A 24,142-nucleotide genomic window follows, 5' to 3' on the forward strand; every position below is an offset into this window, starting at 1 on the left:
GCTAAGGATAGATACTGACACATTCCCAGTAGTTCACAGTTGGCTTACATTAGGCTGGCATTCTGCCCCTCGACTGCTTGTTACTAAGAAAGAAAGAGAAGGCTGTCTGGAGTTAGACCACTTTTTTTTTTACTAAACAGAACTTTACTTTGATGGCACCTTGGATTGTAAGTAGTTGTCAGCTGACTCGAGTCATTCCTGGTACAGATTCACTGTCAATCAGCAGAGGATACACACAAACTTCTGAAAAAAGAACTTTGAGAAAATCTGGTTGAGATGAACATTCATTATCAAAGATCGGTTTAAAATGGAGTGATGTAAATTTGGAGTTGTACTTGGAGGAATATGTAAAAGAGATCACTTATTAGCAGCAACATCAAGGGCCTTAAAGGTTTTACAAAAATATATAATAATTTCTCTGATTTCATCTTTCTTCCTTCCCCTTAGTGAAGATTTCCTCTTTGCTTGTTTCTTACACATGTATCTTCCTTTTCTCTCCTATCTTCTTCTGATTTCTTTGGGAACGTTTTGTGTTTTGTATACTTTCCATAATATTTTCATTTATTCTCCTTTATTTCGTTTTCCTTCTGTAGGTTCCCTTTGCTCCTTAGTGAGTTATACTCAAACAGAGCTGGAATCCAAAAGAGATGTATGTCAGTAAACTAACATGTGTAGTCCTCTGAAATAAATAAGGAATTATTTGGTCACTGCAATTATATAGTAGGAAATGTACAAATAGAAAAACCAATTGATTGCATGATGTAACAATAATATACCTATACCCTATGAATAGAAGTCCTGAGATATTTTGGAAATTAGACTGAGAGAGAAAAAAAGGAAGAGATGTGTTAATAGTATTTTCACTATTAAATTTACAGTGTTTGACTATATAATGGAAACTAGATTGTGTCCAAGAACAGGATCAAAATTGGACTCAGAACCTAAAATAAAATGCAACTATCTTGCAAATAAATCAGTGTCAACAAAAATATTTACCTCAATGCTTTTGTACACAATATATGTTTCATTTAACCTTATTTAGAGATAAGTATTGATGTTATATCAATAATTGCCAAATGTCATTATTAGCCCTTTGGAAGGTGATGGGGCAGTGTCATAAAGAAATTATGTAATAGGTTGAAATGCAAAAGGAATAGCAATTTATACACAGAAAGTGAAGAAAATTAGAGGTATTTCAAATTCCCTATCATTCAACTCTTGATATCCTCAGTTCAAGCAGAGGCTAGACTATTCCACTAGTTAGTTATAAAACAAAAAAAGTATTTAGAACTCAAATTACCAAATATTTATTAATTATCTATTATTCTCAAGGTACTATTATATGGGTCATAAAAAATTTTAAATTTGGGAATATGAAACAAGTAGATAATAAAGTAATAATAATTTCATAGTATAAAACTTTCATTATTCAGTATATGAGTATTTGTGGCAGTAGTCATGCAGAAAAGATGAGTTTTTATTTAAAGGCTAGAGAAATCACTGTGAACTGGCTGATGGGATATTTTAGAACTGACCAAGCTTATCTTTTTGATTATTATTAATATTATCTTAATGAAATGAAAATGAGATTGTTTATTGTAGTTTGGGGTGTCTCAGTTCAAGTAGAAGCTAATTTATATTTGCCAGTTATATAATCTGGTCTTCTATACATGGAGTATATTATTGACAAAATGGGAAGAAAAAACTTATATCACCTTCTAAATATGCTAACCAGGAGGATTTACAGTTGTCACTCTTTGGCATTCCAAAAGGAAAGTTAGACTTTAGGTGTTGTATATTTTGGAATGAATTTTGGGAAAAAAAAAAAAAAAAAAAAACACCTAAAAGTGAATTGGATGATCTGTTTCTCAAGTATTCTGTTATCTATGAGAAAGGATTTTGCTATATCCTCCTGGCTGCTTCCACCACCCACCACTCTTAGTATTTCTTTAGGAGTAGGATATGTTAACCGGTATGGGTCAGAGTCTTCATCCAGATTTCTCAACTAGCTGAAGTTAGGGACACTCCCACTCCACCACCCCGCCACATGCACACACACACACATATACACATTCTAAAGTAGTAGAGAGTAGCAACGTGGGTAAATAATGTCTATTCTACAACTGTAAACATTCCTTTGCATGGGCTATTTTAAGAATAATAAGTATGAAAACCATTTTTTAAAAATCTCATATAAGCTAGATCTTTATCAGTTAAACAAAACAAAAGCATATGATAGTTCTACGTCTGCTAATTCTTTGTTGCTTCTCAACTGACTCCAAACTTGATGGGAAAGAGTGATTCTCCACATTCATATTGTGATTCAAAATTATAAAATATTAATCCACAGATTTAATTTCTCACAACTTTCACTGCATTGTCAAAAAAATCTTCATTTTATGACTATCTCTTTCAATTACTTTTTGATTTAGAAATCAAATACATGAAATAAATAAATGAAAGTGATATGGCTAAGTTTTTAACATGCTTATGATACCACAGTGGTGGCATAAATCACAGTAAATAATCTATAACATTACTTTGTTTTCCTTTCTTTAACATTGAGTGCATAATAATCTACGGAAATCTTACCAGGAAGTCAGTATTCAAACAAAGCATTGTACTTTAATTTTTATTTGAGTTGATGCAAAAGATGGTAGGCACGTAAAAGTGACATGAACTCTAACAGCATTTAAAAGATTTTTTTCACAAAGTTAAATATATGAAGTTGTGAACTATCGAATTATTTTGCACACATCAGTAGTGTCTAATGAACTCAGTGGTTATTCATAAACCTAGACAGAATTAGGGTAGACAGAGGAAGGCTTAAGATCCCACATGTGTTTTAGAGAAATATGTATTTTTCATATTGCCATTTAATGTAATGAAATGATGACGCTAAACCAAGTAACACAATAAAAAATACTCCAAACTATTTAACACTCCTGAAATGAAACTTCAAATCATTTTTTGCCTCACTCTTTTTTTTTCTCCATTTACTTCAAAATCAACTGTACCCTTCTAGATAAGTTTGAAGTTGGTATTATTATTATTCTTATATCATAAACTGAAAAATTGAAGTGGAAATACCTTTTATTTCCCAAAGACACACAGCAAGTTAACGAAACATAAATAATGAAGGAGAAATATTGGAGAATTTTTATTGCTCTAGTTCTAGCCTTTTGCTCATACTGAATCATTTCATAGTATTAACCACTTAACATAACTGAGTGAATTAAAGAAACTCATAAATATCCCTCAGGACTCAGCACAGAAAAGACTTACTGAAAAGAAATAAAATTATAGTTAGGCATTATTATTATTAATTTTAATGTTGAAATTCATTATACACACAAAAGAGTAAGATTTACTTCAATGTCATTTTATGTATCAAGCATTTCATATGTAACAAAATTATTTTAGTCAAAAAATTAGAGATAATTTGTCAACACAATATTTTTTACAAATTAATTTAAGAATTATGCATAACATGTATTTTTTTGAATTCGTGTTTTTGCTTTTTTCCAATATATATCCAGGGTTAGAATTGTCAGGTCATATGGTAGTCCTATTTTTAGTTTTTTGAGAACCTCCATACAGTTTTCCACAGTGGCTGCACCAACTTACATTCCCACAGTCAGTGTACAAGGGTTTCTTTTTTCTACATCCTCATCAACATTTGTTATTTGTAGTCTTTTTGATAATAGCCATTCTGACAGGTGTGAGATGATATCTCATTGTGGTTTTGATTTGCATTTCCCTGATGATTAATGGTGTTGAGCATCTTTTCATGTGTTTGTTGACCATCTTCATTTCCTTGTTGGAAAAATATCTATTCAGGTCTTCTGCCTATTTTTTATTCAAGTTGTTTTTTTTTTATATTGAGCTGTATGAGCTGTTTATATATTTTGGGTAGTAATCCCTTATTGGTCATACCATTTGCAAATATTTTCTTCCATTCAGTAGGATGTCTTTTCATTTTGTAGATGGTTTTCTTTGCTGTGCAAAAGCTTTTAAGTTTAATTAGGCCCCATTTGTTTATTTTTGCTTTTATTTCCTTTGCTTTAAGAGACAGATCCAAAAAAATATTGCTGCAATTTATGTCAAAGAGAGTTCTGCCTGCATTTTCCTCTAATTTTATGGTTTCTGGTCTTAAGATACATGCATCCCAATGTTCAAGCAGCATTATTTACAATTGCCAAAATATGGAAGCAACCTAAGTGTCCATCAACAGATGAATGAATAAAGAAGAAATGGTATATATATATACAATGGAGTACCACTCAGTCATAAAAAAGAATAAAAAATTGCCATTTACAACAACATGGATGGACTTGGAGGGTATTATGCTAAGTGAAATAAGTCAGACAGAGAAAGTCAAATTCTGTACGATATCACTTATATGTGTAATCTAAAAAATACAACAAACTAGTGAATAAACAAAAAAGAAGCAGACTCACAGATATAGAGAACAAACTAGTGGTTACCAATAGGGAGTGGGAGGGGGAGGGGCAATATAGGGATAGCAGGTTAAGAGACATGAACTATTATGTACAAAACAAGCTACAAGGATATAGTGTACAATACAGGGAATAGAGCCACTATTTTATAATAACTATAAATGGAGTATAACCTTTAAAAATTGTGAACCACTATACTGTTTACCTGTAACATATAATATTGTACATCAACTATACTTCAATAAAAATAACAATTATATACAACATTACAAAAATTGTTTTAAAACTATCTTTTTTTTATCTCTATGAAGTCTATGGCCTCTACCCTTACATAATTGAAGGTCACCTATAATTTCTTCTCTAGTTTTGATATTCTTTGGTCACTCTGTACAACTCAGTTGCTCCCTCCTTGTTGATACTGTTGTCTGTGTTGGTATTTAGGGCCCTGTGCTACCTTGAATCCCCTCGTCCTTCTTCTGTTTCTCTGTCTCCAATTCTATTTCTGTTTTGGATTACTTTTGACAATGCTCTGAAAATGCGGGTGATTCAGCATTAGGTTTTTGGCCATCTGTTCTTTCATTTTTGTAACCATCCTTGAGAGCTTATCTATTCTCACAGCTTTAGAAATCAATTCTCTAGGGATGATCCTAAACCTTATCTGGCATTCAAATTTCTTCTAAATTCTAGGGCCAGACTTTTCACTGTTTCATGAACCTTTTCACTTGGAAGTCTTACTATAATCCCACACTCAAGGGTCCTAAAACAAAAGTTAAGTCTCTTCTTGATATCTTGCCCTCTCTCATTTATGTTATCAATTTTCAGATTAATAATTTTCAATACCACAGTTTTAACTTCAAGGCTATTTCATCACTTTTTCATGATTCTGTCAAATTCAGTGTCACAATTATTTATCTAATTTTATATTAACCCCTTTTTACAACTGTAGTTAAACCACTTTCCATTAAACACAAGTGATTACATAACTTTGTCTATATCTTCACTGTGATTACTAATTTTAAGATATAAGTCACTAAGAACTTCCTAGCTGCCTATAAAATATGTGGTAATCTATTAATTTTAGGCTCTAGTCCCACCACACTTACCACTGTCCTCTGTTAAATATCTTTCAGTATACAACCATCATGACATTTTCACAGGGCACTACTTTATGTAAATTTTACCCTCACTGCTTTAAAATTTTAAATAAAATTTTATTTTAGAGAAATTCTATTTACATGCTCTATATCTTATTTATTTTAGTTATTATTTTTTAAAAATTTGAATCCCTAGAATTAAAAATTTTTCATCCTTAGAATACAAGTTCTAATAGAGCAGAAATTATGGTCTATTTTATTTGTTTATGTTCCCCAAGGCCTAAAAAATGTCAAGAACATAGTAGGTGTCAAGAACTGTGAAGGGACTGAGATTTTATTCTCCTTTTAAGTTAGAGAAGACCCCTGCATTAAAGAAAAAGGTTTTTTTTTTTTTGTTTTTTGTTGTTGTTTTTATGCATAGCAAAACAGACATCGTGAGCTCCATGTTTGCTCTGGTTCCCTGTGCCTTCCAGGTCTCACAGCAGTGACTCAGAGGGGCCTAGCTGGGTGTAGCACATGCAGTGTTTTAGCTCACATCCAAAGAACTCCAATTTCAGAAAATGCCAATCTTTACCAGTGATGCAAACCTGCCCAACCTTTGCCCCAGAGAGAGACATTAACTTTATTATTGTGGCCAGCAGACAAATCTCTCTGCTCTAGAGAAAGACACCATCGCTATCTTTTAAGGTGGTTCACTCTACAGGCTGCCTTGAAAATACAGTCTGGAACAAAAGCTGTCAGTGCTTTTGCTTGCAAGATGTTCAGAAACATAAGGGACCCATAGAAAATTGTCTCCCAAAAGGTGATGCTCTAAAAATATTTTTAGTCTGAATGAATAACATAAACTCTGGATTTTACTTAAGTGGCCACCTTTATCTTGTTTCCCTCCCTTGAATTTACTACTGCCTCCTGTATCTTTGATTTCATTTTCAGCAGTCTCTTCCTTCTCTTCTAATACTGAATATTCTCTTCATTTTTTAAGGCTGATTTCAAGTTCAGGTCTAACCAGACATAGCCTATTTTCTTTGTCCTCTGAATTTAATAGTGACTAATGCACAGTTTAACCCATTCCACCCCTACAAATATATATGTTATTGTAATTAGGGAAAACTGAAAGGAAAGCAATGATTATGCTTCAAAATAAATCAGTTCCTTAAAATTAAACTTCTTCCTGCACAGTGTTCTGCTAATACCAAATTATTCTTTAAATTTTACTTCAGCGGGAAAATTGCTTCTATATTCAAGTGCATTTCATCATATTCAAAGGTAAATATCTGCAACACTACATTAACTAATGTGGAAAGGAACCTCCAGATAACAAGTATTACTCCTAATAAATAAATCAGTCGATATTTATAGCTTCAGATAAGACAATCCGTCACAAATAAGCCACCGCTTTCTCCTCCATCTAGAAAGGAAGTCAAGAGGTGGGGCTCACCATAAAGTTGGGTGAAGATCATCCTTTTAACTCAGAGGATGCTTCTCCAGGGGCTTGAAATCTAGCTAAAGAATGTAATCTAAGAAAACTGAAATAATTATAATCCTGTAAAATGAAGGAGCAGAAGAATTCTAAATGAGGTTACAGAGATTACCAGCAAGAGAGTTCAGAGAAGGGAGTCACTGATGTTGGAAGGATAGACTAGGAGTTGACTTTATTACAATGTGCACTGAAAAGAAAGGAAGAGAGATGCTAATCTTATCTAAATCTTTCTCTGTCGATGATGCATTACTCGTTGGATTCTATAAAGAGGTTTTCTGGTGAAATGCCACTTTTTAAGCCTCTATTCTAAGAAAAATAGTATGAAATCCAGTTCATTTTTATGACATTCAAGTATTAAAGGAAAAAAAATCTTAAACTTCAAGGGGCATTAAGTACCTGTTCTAATCTTCCTTCAGGTAAAGAAGAAAGTATCTCTCTGATTAATCTTTTAAAATATATATCTCCTTGTTTCTTTATAAATTAGTTTGGGCTTATATTATAGGCTACTTGATAAATTTCTATTAACACTCTTATTTGATTAATTTTTAAATGAGTTTTTGTATAATCAATGTTATCTGTGTTAGAGCTTAATATTATTCATTTTTCATATTGCTGCCTGAACTATCGTGTACTCTTAGAATTATTAAATGAATAATAAAACTCAATATTTCCATTATGATCATATAAAAATATTAACTAGTGGTACTTGAAGAAAATTAGGCTATTACTTTTTCAATGCCAATAAATATAAATATAAGAAAATACAATTAACAATAATTTACTTCAACCCATTTCATCTCTAAAATTACATATATATTTTGTGAGTAGAGAATGATGGACAAGCATCAATGCATTATGCCCCAATAGAAATCCTTTCTTGATCTTAGAATTTTTGTTGTTATAGTGATCTATTAATACGTAGCAGTCATACCAGATTTGCCTTTAATTTTACTTCAGTAGAAAAATTGCCACTATATCTAGTGCATATCATATTTTTGGTAAATATGATGTTAGAATATTTTCACTGATATGTGGTAGTAAACTCTAGATAAGCCTGTATTTATAATTTATTTCTAATAAATAAATTAACTGATAACTTTTGTAGATTAAGAAAGGATAGTCTGTCACAAATGAGCCTCTGTATTCTCTTCCATCTAGGAATGAAGTCAAGGGGAGGGGCCCACCGTGAGGATGGTAAACTGAGAGATTGTCCTCCTAATTGAGAGGGTGCTTCTTTATTGACTTGTTGCAAAAAAAAGAATGATTCACAGTAACTAGGGCTTCTATTTTGTCTCTTTCTTTTGTATATTAATGTAAGATGCTGAATTTTTTTTTAGTTCTTAGACATAATTAGGACAATAATCATGTGAAACTGTGAACATATACTTCAAGTATGTGCTATTCATTTCAGAAATTAAAATTTGCTTCACTGGAATCAAGTCATCAAAATAATAATATTTTCCACATAAAATAATTTAGATTTCCTCCTTTTATCCATTATCTGAAACTAAAAAATTCTATTTGGGGGCTTCCCTGGTGGCGCAGTGGTTGGGAGTCTGCCTGCCAATGCAGGGGACATGGGTTCGCGCCCTGGTCTGGGAAGATCCCACATGCCGCGGAGCAACTGGGCCCGTGAGCCACAACTACTGAGCCTGCGCATCTGGAGCTTGTGCTCCGCAACAAGAGAGGCCGCGATAGTGAGAGGCCCGCGCACCGCGATGAAGAGTGGCCCCCACTTGCCACAACTAGATAAAGCCCTCGCACAGAAACAAAGACCCAACACAGCCATAAATAAATAAATAAAATTTTTTAAAAAATACTATTTGATCTTTTCATTTTTTAGCTTTAAAAACAGTTGCTGCTCCAGTTTTCATGGTATTTTAATTTCTATTTGCTTTCATGCACGCCAAAAACTTAATGTAATATATAACTGCACAATCTGAAGAAAGAAATGCCTGTGTCCTGACCAAATTCCTTAAGAAAGGAAGAAATAAGTGAATCTTGATTCACATTTGTGCTGTTTTCCTTTTAGTAGAATGAATCTACTGTTCTGAATTTTGTGTTATTTAATGCCTTGCTTAACATTACTCATTTGTCTCATAGGTAAATATGCCCAATAATATATTGTTTAATTTTGCATTGTATGACTACACGTAAGTCAATATCTGTTTTACAGATATTCAGTTTGTGCATGTGTATTGTTGTTGTTGTTGTATTATGAACAGTGCATACTGTGCATGGCTTCTGGTATACAAGACTATATCCTGGAAACACAATTGCTGAATAATAAGGAACGTATGTACAAGTTCCGCTTTATAAGGTAATGAAATGACAAACTGTTTTCTAAATGGCCGTACCAATTTGTCCTCAGCAGCGTGTGCATATGTCCATTGTTCCATACGTCATCAACAATTAGATTATGACACTATTTTTTTTTTCCAATCTGGTAGTTAAACTTATTTTCTGAGTCCACTTATGAATTATATTTGATTTCTTCAGGGATATGAAATGTTATTTTCACCATACATCAGAAATTCATACATAGCAGCCTTTTTGACCACTTTCTTCTCTGTTTGTTTGGTCTCTTTGTTCATCCCTGTGCACACTGTCTTGGTTACCATGGCTGTACAATACCTTGTTATTATGTATAGCAAGTGTCTTTCAAAACTTTTGTTTGTTCCATCTTCTTGAGTTATTAACCCAAAGGTTACTGTGAATTAATATTTGGTAAAACAGATGGAAACCTGGAATTTAAGTCAATAAGGCAAATTTTCAAACATATTTCTGTATACCTTAATTTGTAGATTTGTAGATTTTGACATATATCTGCTTTCCTTACAATATGAAACCAATAGCCGAATTTTGTAATATAATAAACTATGACTGAAAAAACTAAATCCTAATTTTAACATAACTTCTTATTCCATTTCAATGTTCCATTCTTCTACCAAAATAATCTTTCAATTAAAAACTATTCATTTATTGGTGGGCATTAGATACTTAAGCAGACATCAATGATGAGAATAAAGGGTGAAGACTAGAAAGACTATGATCATTAAAATAAAACCATGCAGTTTACACTGTAATCAAGCTCAGGGCTGTAAATATCTACTATGCTAGAGACTTTTATGATTTGTGATCTGGGTTGAAATCCTATGAAATTATCCTATTTTGAGTTTACCCACAGAAAGTCAGTGGCTATAATGCAGTAATACTTCACATTGTTTCACTGTTTGTCTCTCCATTTAATAAAGAGAAACTGCCCACAGCTTACATAGTTTGAACAGACCAAGGTAGAAAAGGTATCATTTTGCATATAGTTTCTGTTATAGAAATAATGGCTTAACACAACATTTGAGATTTGAAAATACAAGTAAGATGGAAAAAAGGAAACAAAGCTGTCTCTGTTTCCCCATTTAAAGTAAATATAAAATATAAATTCAGATTGTTCCTCTAGTTCATGGTTTATTACTCTGCAGTATGTAAAAATCTTGATTATACAAATTAATATAACTTTGCCTGGTCCCAAATTAAACACAGATATTTATGAGAAAAGATGACTGTTCTTAATTTTTTAACTCAAGATAGCTTTTGAGCTGTCAACTACTGTACTTTTTAGGCTAATTTAGATTTATATATAATCCTTAATGAATGTGCATGGGCTGAAAGAAGAACTCAGTAATTACTTTCTCTAATTATCTATTTTAATTATATTCTAGCTATATGCAAAAAGGAAGCAATCTAGCAGATCTGTATTTAAGAAAACTAAAATCAAGGCTTCCTTTATATGGATGCTTTCCTTAAAGATAGTTGGGTAGATACTGCCAAAGCTTATTAATCCCTCACCCCCAAAATTGAGATTTAACTTGTTAATAAGCAAAAATCTCATTTTAAAAATGGGTTATTTAATGGAAATATGGTGTGGCACAGCCCTGTCATTTTCTCAATTATTAAACATTATTTTTCAAGAATGGCACAAAATATCAGCCTTATTCTATAGCACATAAGCCTCCCATTTTCAATATGTGTATCTTATTTAATCAGTTTCCAAAGGAAATCCATAAATGTACACTTTCCCATCAAACTGATTACATTGTATTATAATTATCTTTGAATTTATTCTAAATAATAAAATAGTTTAAATGTATGAATTACTGCTCATAAATTGTTAGGCAAACATAAGAATTCTGAATAAGTGTTAAAAACATAGTTTTTTAATATATATACCTATGTATATATTTAGCATAGCAACAATTATATAAAATTATAACATTTATAGATAAGGCAACTTTTTAAAACGTAGTTTTTCTGTCTCTAAAATTGTTCTAGCAGAGCCTGGTTAATCTCGGTAAAAGGGACGTGTGCACAATCATTGGGTTAAAAGACTTCAAATATCCCTTTAATAAACATATGACAATAATAATTATACTAACAACAATAGAAAACAGACAATAAAGCTACCATCATTGAACACTTAATTTTTAACATTGTCTTGAGTACTTCAGAACTATTGCCTTATTTAATACCCATGGTTACACAAGTGTAGTCTTCACTAAGTTGATTTTTCCTGTGATTGAATTGAAAATGAGGGAAATCAATTACATGCTGAAAATCACACAGATGGTAGAGGTCAGAGGTGGGTGGGATTCAAATTGAGATAACTGTTTCTATAAGCTCATGCCCTTTCTCTAACACTACTCATTATTCTTCTCATTTGCTCAGATTTCTAGTAAATATGATTGTTATAAATATACATATATATAGACACATAAATAATATACATACAAGCATGCTATGAAATATGCATTTTAAAATACTTTTGGGTTTTGGCTTTTTAATATCTGAAAAAAAGATATAAAAATAACATTTATTTCCATTAGAATTTTTTAAACGTTCTAAATTGTCTGTTTCTTACAATTACTTTTCAGAAATCTCTTCTGCATTCTTTCAAGTTTATTGGCAGTAGTGTAAAAAATAAAGCTGTTTTAAATCACTACCAACACCTAAAAATTTAAATATATATTTATTATTATAACCACTGCTATACCATGTAATTGTTCACAGGTGAATACAACTGTATGATTTTCCTCTAGGTGAAATTTTTTAAGTGGAATCACTTTATCAAGGCACTCTCTGCAATATCAAATATTGATACATGTTGTCAATTTAAATGCACTCTATTTGTATAAAGGTATACTTCCACTGATAACCTGTTTATAACCCTTACCAATCACATAGAAAAAAAAAGTGGCTCTCATCGTGTTAGATTATAGACCCTAGTGAAGGAAATCACAACCTTACGGCTGGGTTTAATGCTAATCTGACATGTCATGTTCCTGGATAATTTTACGGAGCAGAGAAACTCTGCCAACGTTGGAACATTCACCTCTGGACTATTAAGTGAGGGAAAAATAAAGTTACCACGGTTGAGCAGTTGAGTATTGTCCTTTATCGAATCCTGAGTTAATAAGGGCCTCTCAGGTTTACTTCCAACACTTTGGAGTATTACACAGGCTCAAAGACCTTCATTACACAACAGCATTAGCATTTGTTCCCCAAACCCCATCAATGATGAGTTTACATAACCTGAGAGCTCCCTGCTCAGTTTCAGCTGTTTATGTATTGGTTTTTTAATCCTTGAATGATGTTCTCTAAATTATTTTCAGCATAAGAGTGAATTCAAAAGAGAGTTTGCTGTAATTCATCTAATAGCCACTTGAAATATAGTAAAAACACTTTAGCACATTTGCTTTGCCATACTGTCCCTTACACATTTTTTCTCTTTGTGATTTATTTTTAAATCATATATTATTAGTTAACACTATATAGATTTTTTTTTTTTTTTTCGGTACGTGGACCTCTCACTGTTGTGGTCTCTCCCGTTGCGGAACACAGGCTCCGGACGCGCAGGCTCAGCGGCCATGGCTCACGGGCCCAACCGCTCTGCGGCATGTGGGATCTTCCCGGACCGGGGCACGAACCCGTGTCCCCTGCATCGGCAGGCAGACTCTCAACCACTGCGCCACCAGGGAAGCCCTCACCCTTAAATAATAATGTTTAATTTACAAGTATTTATTATTAACTATTATTTGTAATTATTAATATATCTATTTACTACCTTTAATTTTTGACAGGACTATTTATACTACTAGTCAGATACACGGATTTATGGACTATGTGTAAATTTTCTCCAAAATCTAATGTGTCAAAGATGACAATTTTCTGTCAGAATAAATTTTTGACAATATATTCATGGCGTGTTTTTGACCATTTTTGTTTCGACAATTTAACATTCTGCTACGGTGGTAAAATATTTTATTAAGTTAGTTGTCGGGTTAAAGAGCCCCCCAAAACTGTTCCATAAATAACAGAGTTATTTTTGGATATAATGTCAGTCTGTTCATGGGCTCTTTAGATCACTCAACTTTCATTAATACCGTTAAATTTACAGAGTTTACTTTTGTGGACATGGTCAAGACGTTTGAGGATAAAATGGCATTTGAAAGTACAAAGAGTTAGGGAGATGAATGTGCTTTATTCTAGAACTATACGAAGCATGCAACCAGAATGAGCTCCTGATCATTAAATGGAAAAAAAAAAAACATCAAAGAAAGTCAGATCATGCCACTCCTTCTCCTTCATTTTTTTGACAGACGCCTGCTGTGGATCAGGACGAAATTTACCACAACAGAAAAATAACGTATATCCACTTTAGAGTTCCAGTTAGGCCAATAATTCTCCAATTATCATTTTGGAGTTTATGTCTGAAAACAAATTTAATCTGGGGAAGAGGAATTTGTAGACTCTGCAAAGATGAGGTTTAGGGAAAATAAAATTCCCAGGAAATGGAAAAATATTTTCTATTCTTATCCTTTGATATAATTGGCTAATTTTTGGACTTTCAGTTAGATATAAAATAATTCATGTACAGTAATAAAGACTTCATATGCACAATACTGACTTCGAGAAAATATAGGCACAGTATTCCTAATAGAGATCTGGCATAGTTCTATGTCAGAAAATGTCTGTGTTTAAAAGAACAATGCACAGTTTTCTACTCATTACAAGAATTGTTAATGTTTTTGATGTTTTCCAAACAATCAGAATATTTATTCAAGGAAATTGTCTCTGTTTATTTTTTGACATTAAACCCACATTGAAAACCATAGTGCCAGTTAGAAATCTGTTCAGAACACAAGGGAAAATTTCAAGGTTTTGTGTGAAACAAACTGAAGAAATAAATGCCACATGCTGTGCAGTTTGCAGACTTCACAGTGAATTTCATGTGTCCCTCAACTTTGATCTAAACAATTGCAATTGATAAATGGAATACGATCTTGTAGGCAAGAGAGTAGACATTTCCCCAGTTTCTAAACAATTTAGTTGTTACAGGCTTTCTTTGGAAGAGACATTTCAATTTACACAATAGTTCCTACTCAAGAGAGTTGGGTGAAGGCAGAAATATTTTAAAAGACTAGAATTCAAGATTATTGATAGAGGTGTGAAGCAGATAATTCAGAACAAAATATAAGAGTGTGGCCTAGCTGTAGAGTGCAAGGAAATGGCATACAAGCTGGTTTCAAATTTACTTTTTTTTTTTAAATTTCAAGCTTTATTGAGGTATACCTGACAAATAAAATTGTAAGATATTTAAAGTGAACATCATGGTAATTTTACATATATATACGTTGTGAAAGGATTTCCCTCATCTGTCAATTACATATCCATCACCCCACATATTTATCTTTTTTCCTTTCTTGGTGGGCACATTTAAGTTCTACTCTCTTAGCAAATTTCAATTATACAATACAGTGTTATCAACTATAGTCACTATGTCATACAGACCTTATTTATCTTATAGCTGAAAGTTTGTGCCCTTTCACTACCCCCTCCCTATTTCTCTGGAAACCCCAGGCCCCAGCAAGCACTTTTCTTTTTTATTTTTTTACATTCCACTTCCACATATAAGTGATACTGTGCAGTATTTGTCTTCCTCTGTCTGCCTCATTTCACTTAGAGTAATGCCCTCAGGATCCATCCATGTTGTTGCAAATGACAAGATTACTTTCTTTCTAATGGCTAAATAATATTCCATTGTGTATATATATATATATATATATATATATATATACCATATCTTCTTCATCCATTCACCCATTGATGGACACTTAGGTTGTTTCCATATCTTGGCCATTGTGCATAATACTGCTTTTACCTCTGGCTCTTAATTCTGTCCAGTCATTTCAAAATGTTCAGCCTCTTTGATCCTCAGTTTCTCCCTCTTAAAATACAATAACAGAATCTTAGCAGGTTGTGAAAGTTAAAATAAATCAGATTTGTGAGAAATAAAATTTAAACTAAAAATACTATATATATTTAAAATAAATTTTATTTGCTCTAACTGTGATAATTAGAAAGTAGTCTGAAATTGTTCTAAATAAATATTGTAAATAAAGTAACATTCATTCAAGGTCATATAATAAATCCCTTCAAAGAATGGCAAGAGTCTGTGCCTTTGAACTGTGACCTCATCCCTTACCACGACTCTCTAGCAACAAGTTACAGAAGCTCTACACAGAACACCCTACTGCAGGCAGGTAATACCAAGAGGATGGGCTCCTCCCAGTTGTCATTCTGGGGTTGTGGTTTCATCCTGGAAGGGGCAGCCTGCTTGAGTTTCTCATTTACTGTCCCAGCACCATGTTGCGGAGGCTCTAATGCATGCAGGTGTATATCTGATACAACCAGGTCTCCATCCCCCCACCCAGTCCCCACTTATATGGTGGAAATTCTTACCCAGGCATGTCAAACCAAGAATGCTGGGACACCACTCACTCGTTCTTAGAGCAGAAATTCCATGCTGGGGAGAGAGGAAGCAAGCTGAGAAAGTGGTTGCCACAACTACCCAATGTCAACTCATAGAGAGAGGGTGTCATTCCAGAAAAAAAAAATCTGTCTGAGGGAGCTGACTTTATTTGCATATGAGAATAGAGACTTCTATGCCTAAGGGTGTTGTCAAAAAAATAAATAAATAAAGAGCTTGGAGAGAAAATAAGAGGAAGCTGGTAGGTCTATGACACAAGCAAAGTGGTAGAACAGCCAGAAGTTTAATAGAGAATGAAGGGAAGAGAAAGTTAAGAACTGGCCTTCAGGGATCACAGTCAACCCTGGAAAATGGGAAGCTTGTGTACATGCACTTGGTTGAACTCTCTCAGGAACAGAGCAGGATGTTTTGCAGACTTGAAAGCATCTTCAAGTCACAAATAGACTTAACATCACATAGTGGAAGAGCCACTGACACAAGGGGTTTAAAGCAAACCTCTGGCTAAACACTGACTGAATTATAAACTGCTCTTATAGCTGAATTCAAAAATTCAGAATTAAAAACAAAATCACTCTCATTCCTGGCAGTTTGGAAGACTGAGTGCATACACAAGGCTAAACCCTCTTAGGAATGATCTGAGAGAGTACCTCCAAGCTAATGGTCTTTGAAACCGGGGACAAAATAAGCCACACATCTAACAGTAAATGGTAAAATCGAAATGGCCAAGAAAGCTTAAATAAAACTTTTGTAAAATGCAGCTAACACCAATTCAGGGATGACCCATAGGTAGCCTGCCTAAAAGATGAAAGGGAAATATCACCTGAACAGGGACATCAGTAGCTTCAAAATGCAGGGAAAAGTGATTTCACAAATTTAGTTCAGCAAAATCACTCAACACAAAATGACTAAGCAAACAACAACAAATCAGCCTCTGGAAGGGGAGAATCAATATCCAGAGACACTACACTACATTCTAAAATGTCCACTTTTTTTCCACCTAAAAACTACAAGTCATGCAAATAAACAACAAAATAAAAGCATGACACAAATACGGGGGGGAAAAGTGGTAATAGAAATTGCCTATGAAGGGGGCCAGAAGGTGTAATCAGAATAAAACAATTTTAAAGCAGGTCTCACAAATATGTTTGAAAACTAAAGAAAACTATGTTTCAAAAATAAAGAAACATATGAATACAATGTATCATCAGATAGAGCATCAACAAAGGCACGGACATTATTACAAATGACAAAATGAAAATTCTGCGGTTGAAAAATACAGTAACCAAAATAAGACATTCACAAGAAGAGTTCAACAAGAGTTTTGAACTGGAAGAAAAAAGAATAAGCACAACTGAAGAATGATCAATAGAGATTATGTAATTTGAAGAACCCATAGAAGAAAGACTGAAGAAAAATTAAAAATGCTTGAAGGGAACGTTGGACCATTAACCAGAGAAGCTATGTGTAACTGGGCTGGAGAAGAGAGAGAAAAAGAAAGATAAAAAGAAGAAAAATATTTGAGGAAATAATGACTGACATCTTTCCGGATTGATAAAAAGATTAATCTGCTCCCTTATGAAGCTCAACAAACTCCAAACAAGATGAAAGCAAAAAGATATACCCTCAGACACACTATTGTTAATGTATTAAAAAGTCAAAGGCAAAGAGAAAATCTTGAAAGCAGCAAAAGAAAAACAAGTCATTATGTATATGGGGGTCCCAGTAAGAAATGAGCTGACTTATTATCAGAAACAAGAGATTCCAGGAAGTAGTGGGACAAAATATTCAAAGTGATGAAAGTAAAAAATAAAACAAAAAACTATCAATCAAGATTCTGATATCTATCTTATACTAATTATAACTAATTTACCAAAATTATGTTAAAGACATTTCCAGGTAAATGAAAGTAGAGAGAATTCATTGCTTAAAGACACATGTAACAAGAAATTCTAAAGGAAGTTCTTCAAGGTGAAAGCAAGTGACATCAGAATGTAATTCAAAATAATGAGTTCCATTAAAGATAATTATATAGGTAACTACAAAAGACTATAATTGCACATTGCTTCTCCTTTCTTCTCATGACTAATTTAAAAAGCAGTTGTCTAAAACTATTATTATGTAATTGTACTGCTGGACTCATAACATATAGAAATGTAATATATTTGATAGTAACAAAATAACACAGAACAGGTGGGTGGGGAAAAAGTTGTATTTGGTATAAACAAATGACACCCATTAGCAAAAGAATCCACAAGAAATGAACAGAGCAAAAACAGGTAAATAAAAATGTTATTTTAAAACAAATTTTATATATGCTTTCCTTTCTTCTCTCAGCTTCTTTAAAATACATAAGATAATATAAAGTAATAATTATAACAATGGATTTATATCAAATATAGACATAATATGTGTACAAGTAATAGCATTAAAAGTGGAGGAGAAAATGAGCAATATAGGAGTACAGTTTCCACATTTTGAAACAGAGCAGGACTTTGTGGGCCTTCCCAGCGACAGAACCCCCAGCCCTGTGTCCTTTGACTTTTTTTTTTTTTAATTGGGGTATATTTGCTTTACAATGTTGGTTAGTTTCTGCTGTACAATGAAATGAATCAGCTATATGTATACATATACCCCCTCCCTCTTGGTCTTCCCTCCCACCCACACCCATCCCACCCATCCCACCCATCTAGGTCACCCCAGAGCACCGAGCTGAGCTCCCTGCGGTATACAGCAGGTTCCCACTAGCTATCTGTTATACACATGGTAGTGTATATATGTCAATCCCAGTCTCCCAATTTGTCCCACCCTCTCCTCCCCATCCCCATGTCCACATGCCTGTTCTCTACATCTGCGTCTCTATTCCTGCCTTGCAAATAGGTTCATCTGTAACGTTTTTCTAGATTCCACATATATGCATTAACATATATTTGTTTTTCTATTTCTGACTTACTTTACTCTGTATGACAGACCCTAGGTCCGTTCACATCTCTACAAATGACAGTTTTGTTCCTTTTTATGGTTGAGCAATATTCCATTGTATATGTATGTACTACATCTTCTTTAACCATTCATCTGTCAATGGACATTTAGGTCACTTCCATGTCCTGATTATTGTAAATAGTGCTGCAATGAACATTGGGGTGCATGTGTCTTTTTGAATTTTGGTTTTCTCAGGGTATATGCTTATTGTAAATAGTGCTGCAATGAACATTGGGGTGCATGTGTCTTTTTGAATTTTGTTTTTCTCAGGGTATATGCCCGGTACTGGGATTGCTGGGTCATATGGTAGTTCTATTTTTAGTCTTTATTACTGTAACTCTGTAGTATAGTCTGAGGTCAGGGAGCCTTATTCCTCCAGATCTGTTTTTCCTTCTCTAGATTGCTTTAGCTATTTGGGATCCTTTGTGTTTCCATACAAATTGTAAATTTTTTTGTTCTAATTCTGTGAAAAATGTCACTGGTAATTTGATAGGGATTTCACTGAATCTGTAGATTGTTTTGGGTAGTACAGTCATTTTCACAACATTGATTCTTCCAATCCAAGAACATAATATACCTCTCCAACTGTTTGTGTCATCTTTGACTTCTTTCAGCAGTGTCTTATAGTTTTCTGAGTACAGGTCTTTTACCTCAGGTGCGTTTCTTCCTAGGTATGTTATTCTTTTTGTTGCAATGGTGAATGGGATCGTTTCCTTAATTTCTCTTTCTCATCTTTTGTTGTTGGTGTATAGGAATGCAAGAGATTTCTGTGCATTAGTTTTGTATCCTGCAACTTTACCAAATTCATTCATTAGCTCTAGTGGTTTTCCGGTGGCATCTTTAGGATTTTCTATGTATAATATCATGTCATCTGCAAACAGTGACAGTTTCACTTCTTTTCCAATTTGTATTCCTTTTATTTCTTTTTCTTCTCTGCTTGCTGTGGCTACGACTTCCAAAACTATGCTGAATAATAGTGGCAAGAGTGGACATCCTTTTCTTGTTCTTGATCTTAGAGGAAATGCTTTCAGTTTTTCACCATTGAGAATGATGTTTGTTGTAGGTTTGTCATATATGGCCTATATTATGTTGAGGTAGATTGCCTCTGTGCCCACTTTCTGGAGAGTTTTTATAATAAATCAGTGTTGAATTTTGTCAAAAGCTTTTTCTGCATCTATGGAGATGATCATAGGTTTTAGTGTAGAAGTCTTGCTAAATACACAATAATTATGTCTTTTTTAGAATCCATATAGTTGGAAGCACACAGTGTGTAGCCTTTTCAGATTGGTTTCTTTCACTTAATAATATGCATTTAAGGTTACTCTATGTCTTTTCATGGTCTGCTGGCTCATTTGTTTTCAGCATTGAATAGTATTCCATTGTCTGGATGTCCTGCAGTTTATTTCTTCATTCACTCACTGAGGAATCTTGGTTTCTTTCAAGTTTTGACAATTATGAGTAGAGCTGCTATAAACAACTGTGTTTAGGCTCTGTGTGAATATAAATTTTCAACTCTTTTCAGTAATACCAAGAAACATGATTGGTGATTGTATGCTAAGAGTATGTTTAGTTTTGTAAGAAAACACCAAAATGTCTTGCAAAGTGTCTGTACTATTTTGCATTCCCACCAGCAATGAATGAGAGTTCCTGTTGTTCTACATTCTTACCAGCATTTGGGGTTGTCAGTGTTCTGAATTTTGGCTATTCTAATAGGTGTGCAGTGGTATCTCATTGTCTTTAATTATATTTCCCTGATAACATGTGATGTGGAGCAACTTTTCACATGCTTATTTGGCATCTGTATATTTTCTTTGGTGACGCGTCAGTTAAGGTATTTGACCCTTTTTTTTTTTTAATTGGAGTGTTGTTTTCCTTATTTTTTAGTTTTAAGAGTTCACTGTAAAATTTGAGTAACAGTGCTTCATCAGATGTGTCTTTTGAAAATATTTTCTCCTAGTCAGTGGGTTTTCTTTCATTCTCTTGACACTATCTTTCACACAGCAGAAGTTTTGTGTTGTTTTTTAATTTTAACAATGTTCAGCTTATCAATGATTTCTTCTATGGATCATGCTTTTGTGTTGTATATAAAAAGTCAAGACCTATTTGCAGCAACATGGATGGGCCTAGAGATTATCATACTAAATGACATTAAGTCAGCGAAAGACAGATATCATATGATATCACTCATATATGGAATCTAATTTTTAAAAAATGATACAAATGAACTTATTTACAAAACAGAAACAGACTCACAGATGTCGAAAACAAACCTATGGTTACATGGGGAAACATGGCGGTGGAGGGATAAATTAGAAGCTTGGGATTAACATACACACAATACTATATATAAAATAGATAACAAACTAAAACCTACCGTATAGCACAGCAAATTCTACTCAATGTTCTGTAATAACCTATATGGGTAAAGTCTGAAAAAGAATGAATATATGTATATGTATAACTGAATCACTTTGCTGTACATCTGAAATTAACACAACATTGTAAATCAACTACACTCAAATAATTTTTTTTAAAAAATGGAAAGGAAAAACAAGTCAAGGCTATACCCAATGTTATCTAAGTTTTCTTCAATGTTATCTTATGGGAATATATTCTATAGATTTGCATTTTACACTTAGGTCTTTGGTCCATATTGAGTTAATTTTTGTGAAGGGTTTAAGTTCTGTGTTTAGATTCATTATTTTGTATGTAGATGTCCATTGTCCCAGGACCTTTAATTGAAGACTGTATTCGCTCCATTGTATTGTCTTTGATCCTTTGTCAAGTGTCTGTTCTTTCATGGATATCACTCTGTCTTGATTACTGTAGCTTTATGGTAAGTGTTGAAGTCAGGTAGTAGTATCAGTACTCCACCTTTCTTCTTTACCTTCAATATTGAATTAGAATGCACTAGTTGTCATGTTTATCTCTACTGATTTCATTCTATTCAAACTCTGCTAATTTCATATAATCATAGCTTATCATAGCCTGAGGGAACCTCAGAGATCAATTTGTGATTCTTAGGCTCCCATTACAGATCAGCACACAAAGTCTCAGAGAAGTTAAATGATGTCCTAGGTCTCACAGCTTTTTAACAACAGAAGCAGTACTGAAACCAGGTTGTATGTAATTTTAAGTGGTAAGATAACATTCTTTTTTCTTAAGGAAACATCATATGTGAAATTACAGGTGTTTTCTATGGACTTTTTATAGAGGAATTGAATAATAATGCACATTTTTAATTAGATAAATTAATTTTTATTGAAGTATAGGTGATTTACAATATTGTGTTAGTTTCAGGTGTACAGCACAGTGATTCGGTATTTTTGAGGATTATATTCCATTATAGGTTATTATAATATACTGGACATAATTCCCTGTGTTATACAGTAAATTCTTGTTGCTTTTCTACTTTATGTATAGTAGTTTGCATCTGTTAATCCCATACCCCTATCCTCCCCGTCCTCTCCCCTTGGTAACCACAAGTTTGTTTTCTATGTCTGTGAGTCTGTTTCTGTCCTGTATATATTCATTTGTATTATTTTTTATATTCTAGATAAGTGAGATTGTACAGTATTTGTCTTTCTCTGTCTGACTTATGTCACTACACATAATACTCTCTAGGTACACCCACATTGTCGCAAATGGCAGAATCTCATTCTTTTTATGACTGCATAATATTCTATTGTATATATATATACCACATCTTCTTAAGACAATTGTCTGTTGATGGGTATTTGTGTTGCTTCCATATCTCGGCTATTGTAGATAGTGCTGCTATAAACATTGGGATGCATGTATCTTTTTGGATTAGTGTTTTCTTTTTTCCAGATGTACACCCAGGAGTGGGATTGCTGGATCATATGGTAGTTTTATTTTTAGTTTTTTTGAGGAACCTGCATACTGTTTTCCACAGTGGCTGCATTAATTTACATTTGATGGTTCCCTTTTCTCCACATCTTATCCAACATTTGTTATTTTTGTAGACCTTTTGATGATAACTATTCTGACAGGTGTGAGGTGATACCTCATTGTGGTTTTGATTTGCATTTCTCTAATAATTAGTGATGTTGAGCATCTTTTCATGTGCCTATTAGCCATCTGTATGCCTTCTTTGAAAAAATGTCTATTCAAATCTTTTGCCCATTTTTTGATTGGATTGTTTGGTTTTTTTGATACTGAGTTGTATGACCTGTTTTTATATTTTGGATATTAAGCTCTTGTCAGTCACATCATTTGCAAATATTTTCTCCCATTCTTAGGTTGTCTTTTCATTTTGTTGATGGTTTCCTTTGCTGAATAATACACTTTTTATTTCTCCAATAAGAATAGTGGCTTTAGATATTTTTTAAAGGATAATAATCTGTTTTTAATATGTTTTCACATATTTCATTATACTTTTAATAACTGCATCTACCACACTAATACTAGTGTGGTTATATGAAAGTTATTTTCTTTTTTGCTTGTTCATCTGTATAATCACATTATAGCCTGAAAATCCTGCAACATCTCTTTGGAAGAATCATTATAATGGTCTTTAGTTAAAATAATTTTATTCTACAATGTAATACTGGCTACCTATAAGTAAGGTCCTGTGCTTGGAACATTGATATAATCGAACCAGTGTGAATATATGTTGTCTGGTCTAAGAGCCCTAGTGAAAAATTTTAAATATAATATCTTAGTGTACTTATTAGCTTGTAGTTTAGGACAACTTGTTCCTAAACTTAGCATGAATCTTGTTTTTCCCATTAATTGTAACAGAACCTTTGGGAAGTTTTTTCTCTTTGTACTCAGTTTCCTTACTTGTAAAATGGGAATGATAGCAGATCCAACCTCATAACATTTTTGTGAGTGTTTGGTCAGTTCTTATATGTAATGATTTCAGAAAATTGCCTGGCACACAAAAAAGTGTTCAGCAAATGTAAGCTTTTAAAATTTATCATTAGGTATGACAATTGAAAACATTACTTTTGGCTAATAAGTACAGAAGACCATATTAATGGCAGAGCAGCTTTGGTGTAGTAAAAATGAGTATTATATTCATGGGGAAAACCTTCATTCACATCAACTTTTCTTTTTCACTTTACTTAAAAACTTATATTTAAATGGTATGTTCTTAATCTAATAACTTCTAAAACCTGAGGACAATTGGAGTAATAAAGGAATTTGTCAAATACAGCAGAATCATGATGATACAAATGTTTCCTGATTCCTGTTCTGCTATAATTTTTATCTTGAAACATAGTATCAAACTATAGGGGTGTGTGTGTGTGTGTGTGTGTGTGTGTGTGTGTGTGTGTGT

The sequence above is a fragment of the Aethalodelphis obliquidens genome, unplaced genomic scaffold, assembly GCF_003676395.1.
Source record: "Aethalodelphis obliquidens isolate GAN/ISIS:26980383/991018 unplaced genomic scaffold, ASM367639v1 scaffold1, whole genome shotgun sequence".
NCBI classification, from domain to species: Eukaryota; Metazoa; Chordata; class Mammalia; order Artiodactyla; family Delphinidae; genus Aethalodelphis; species Aethalodelphis obliquidens.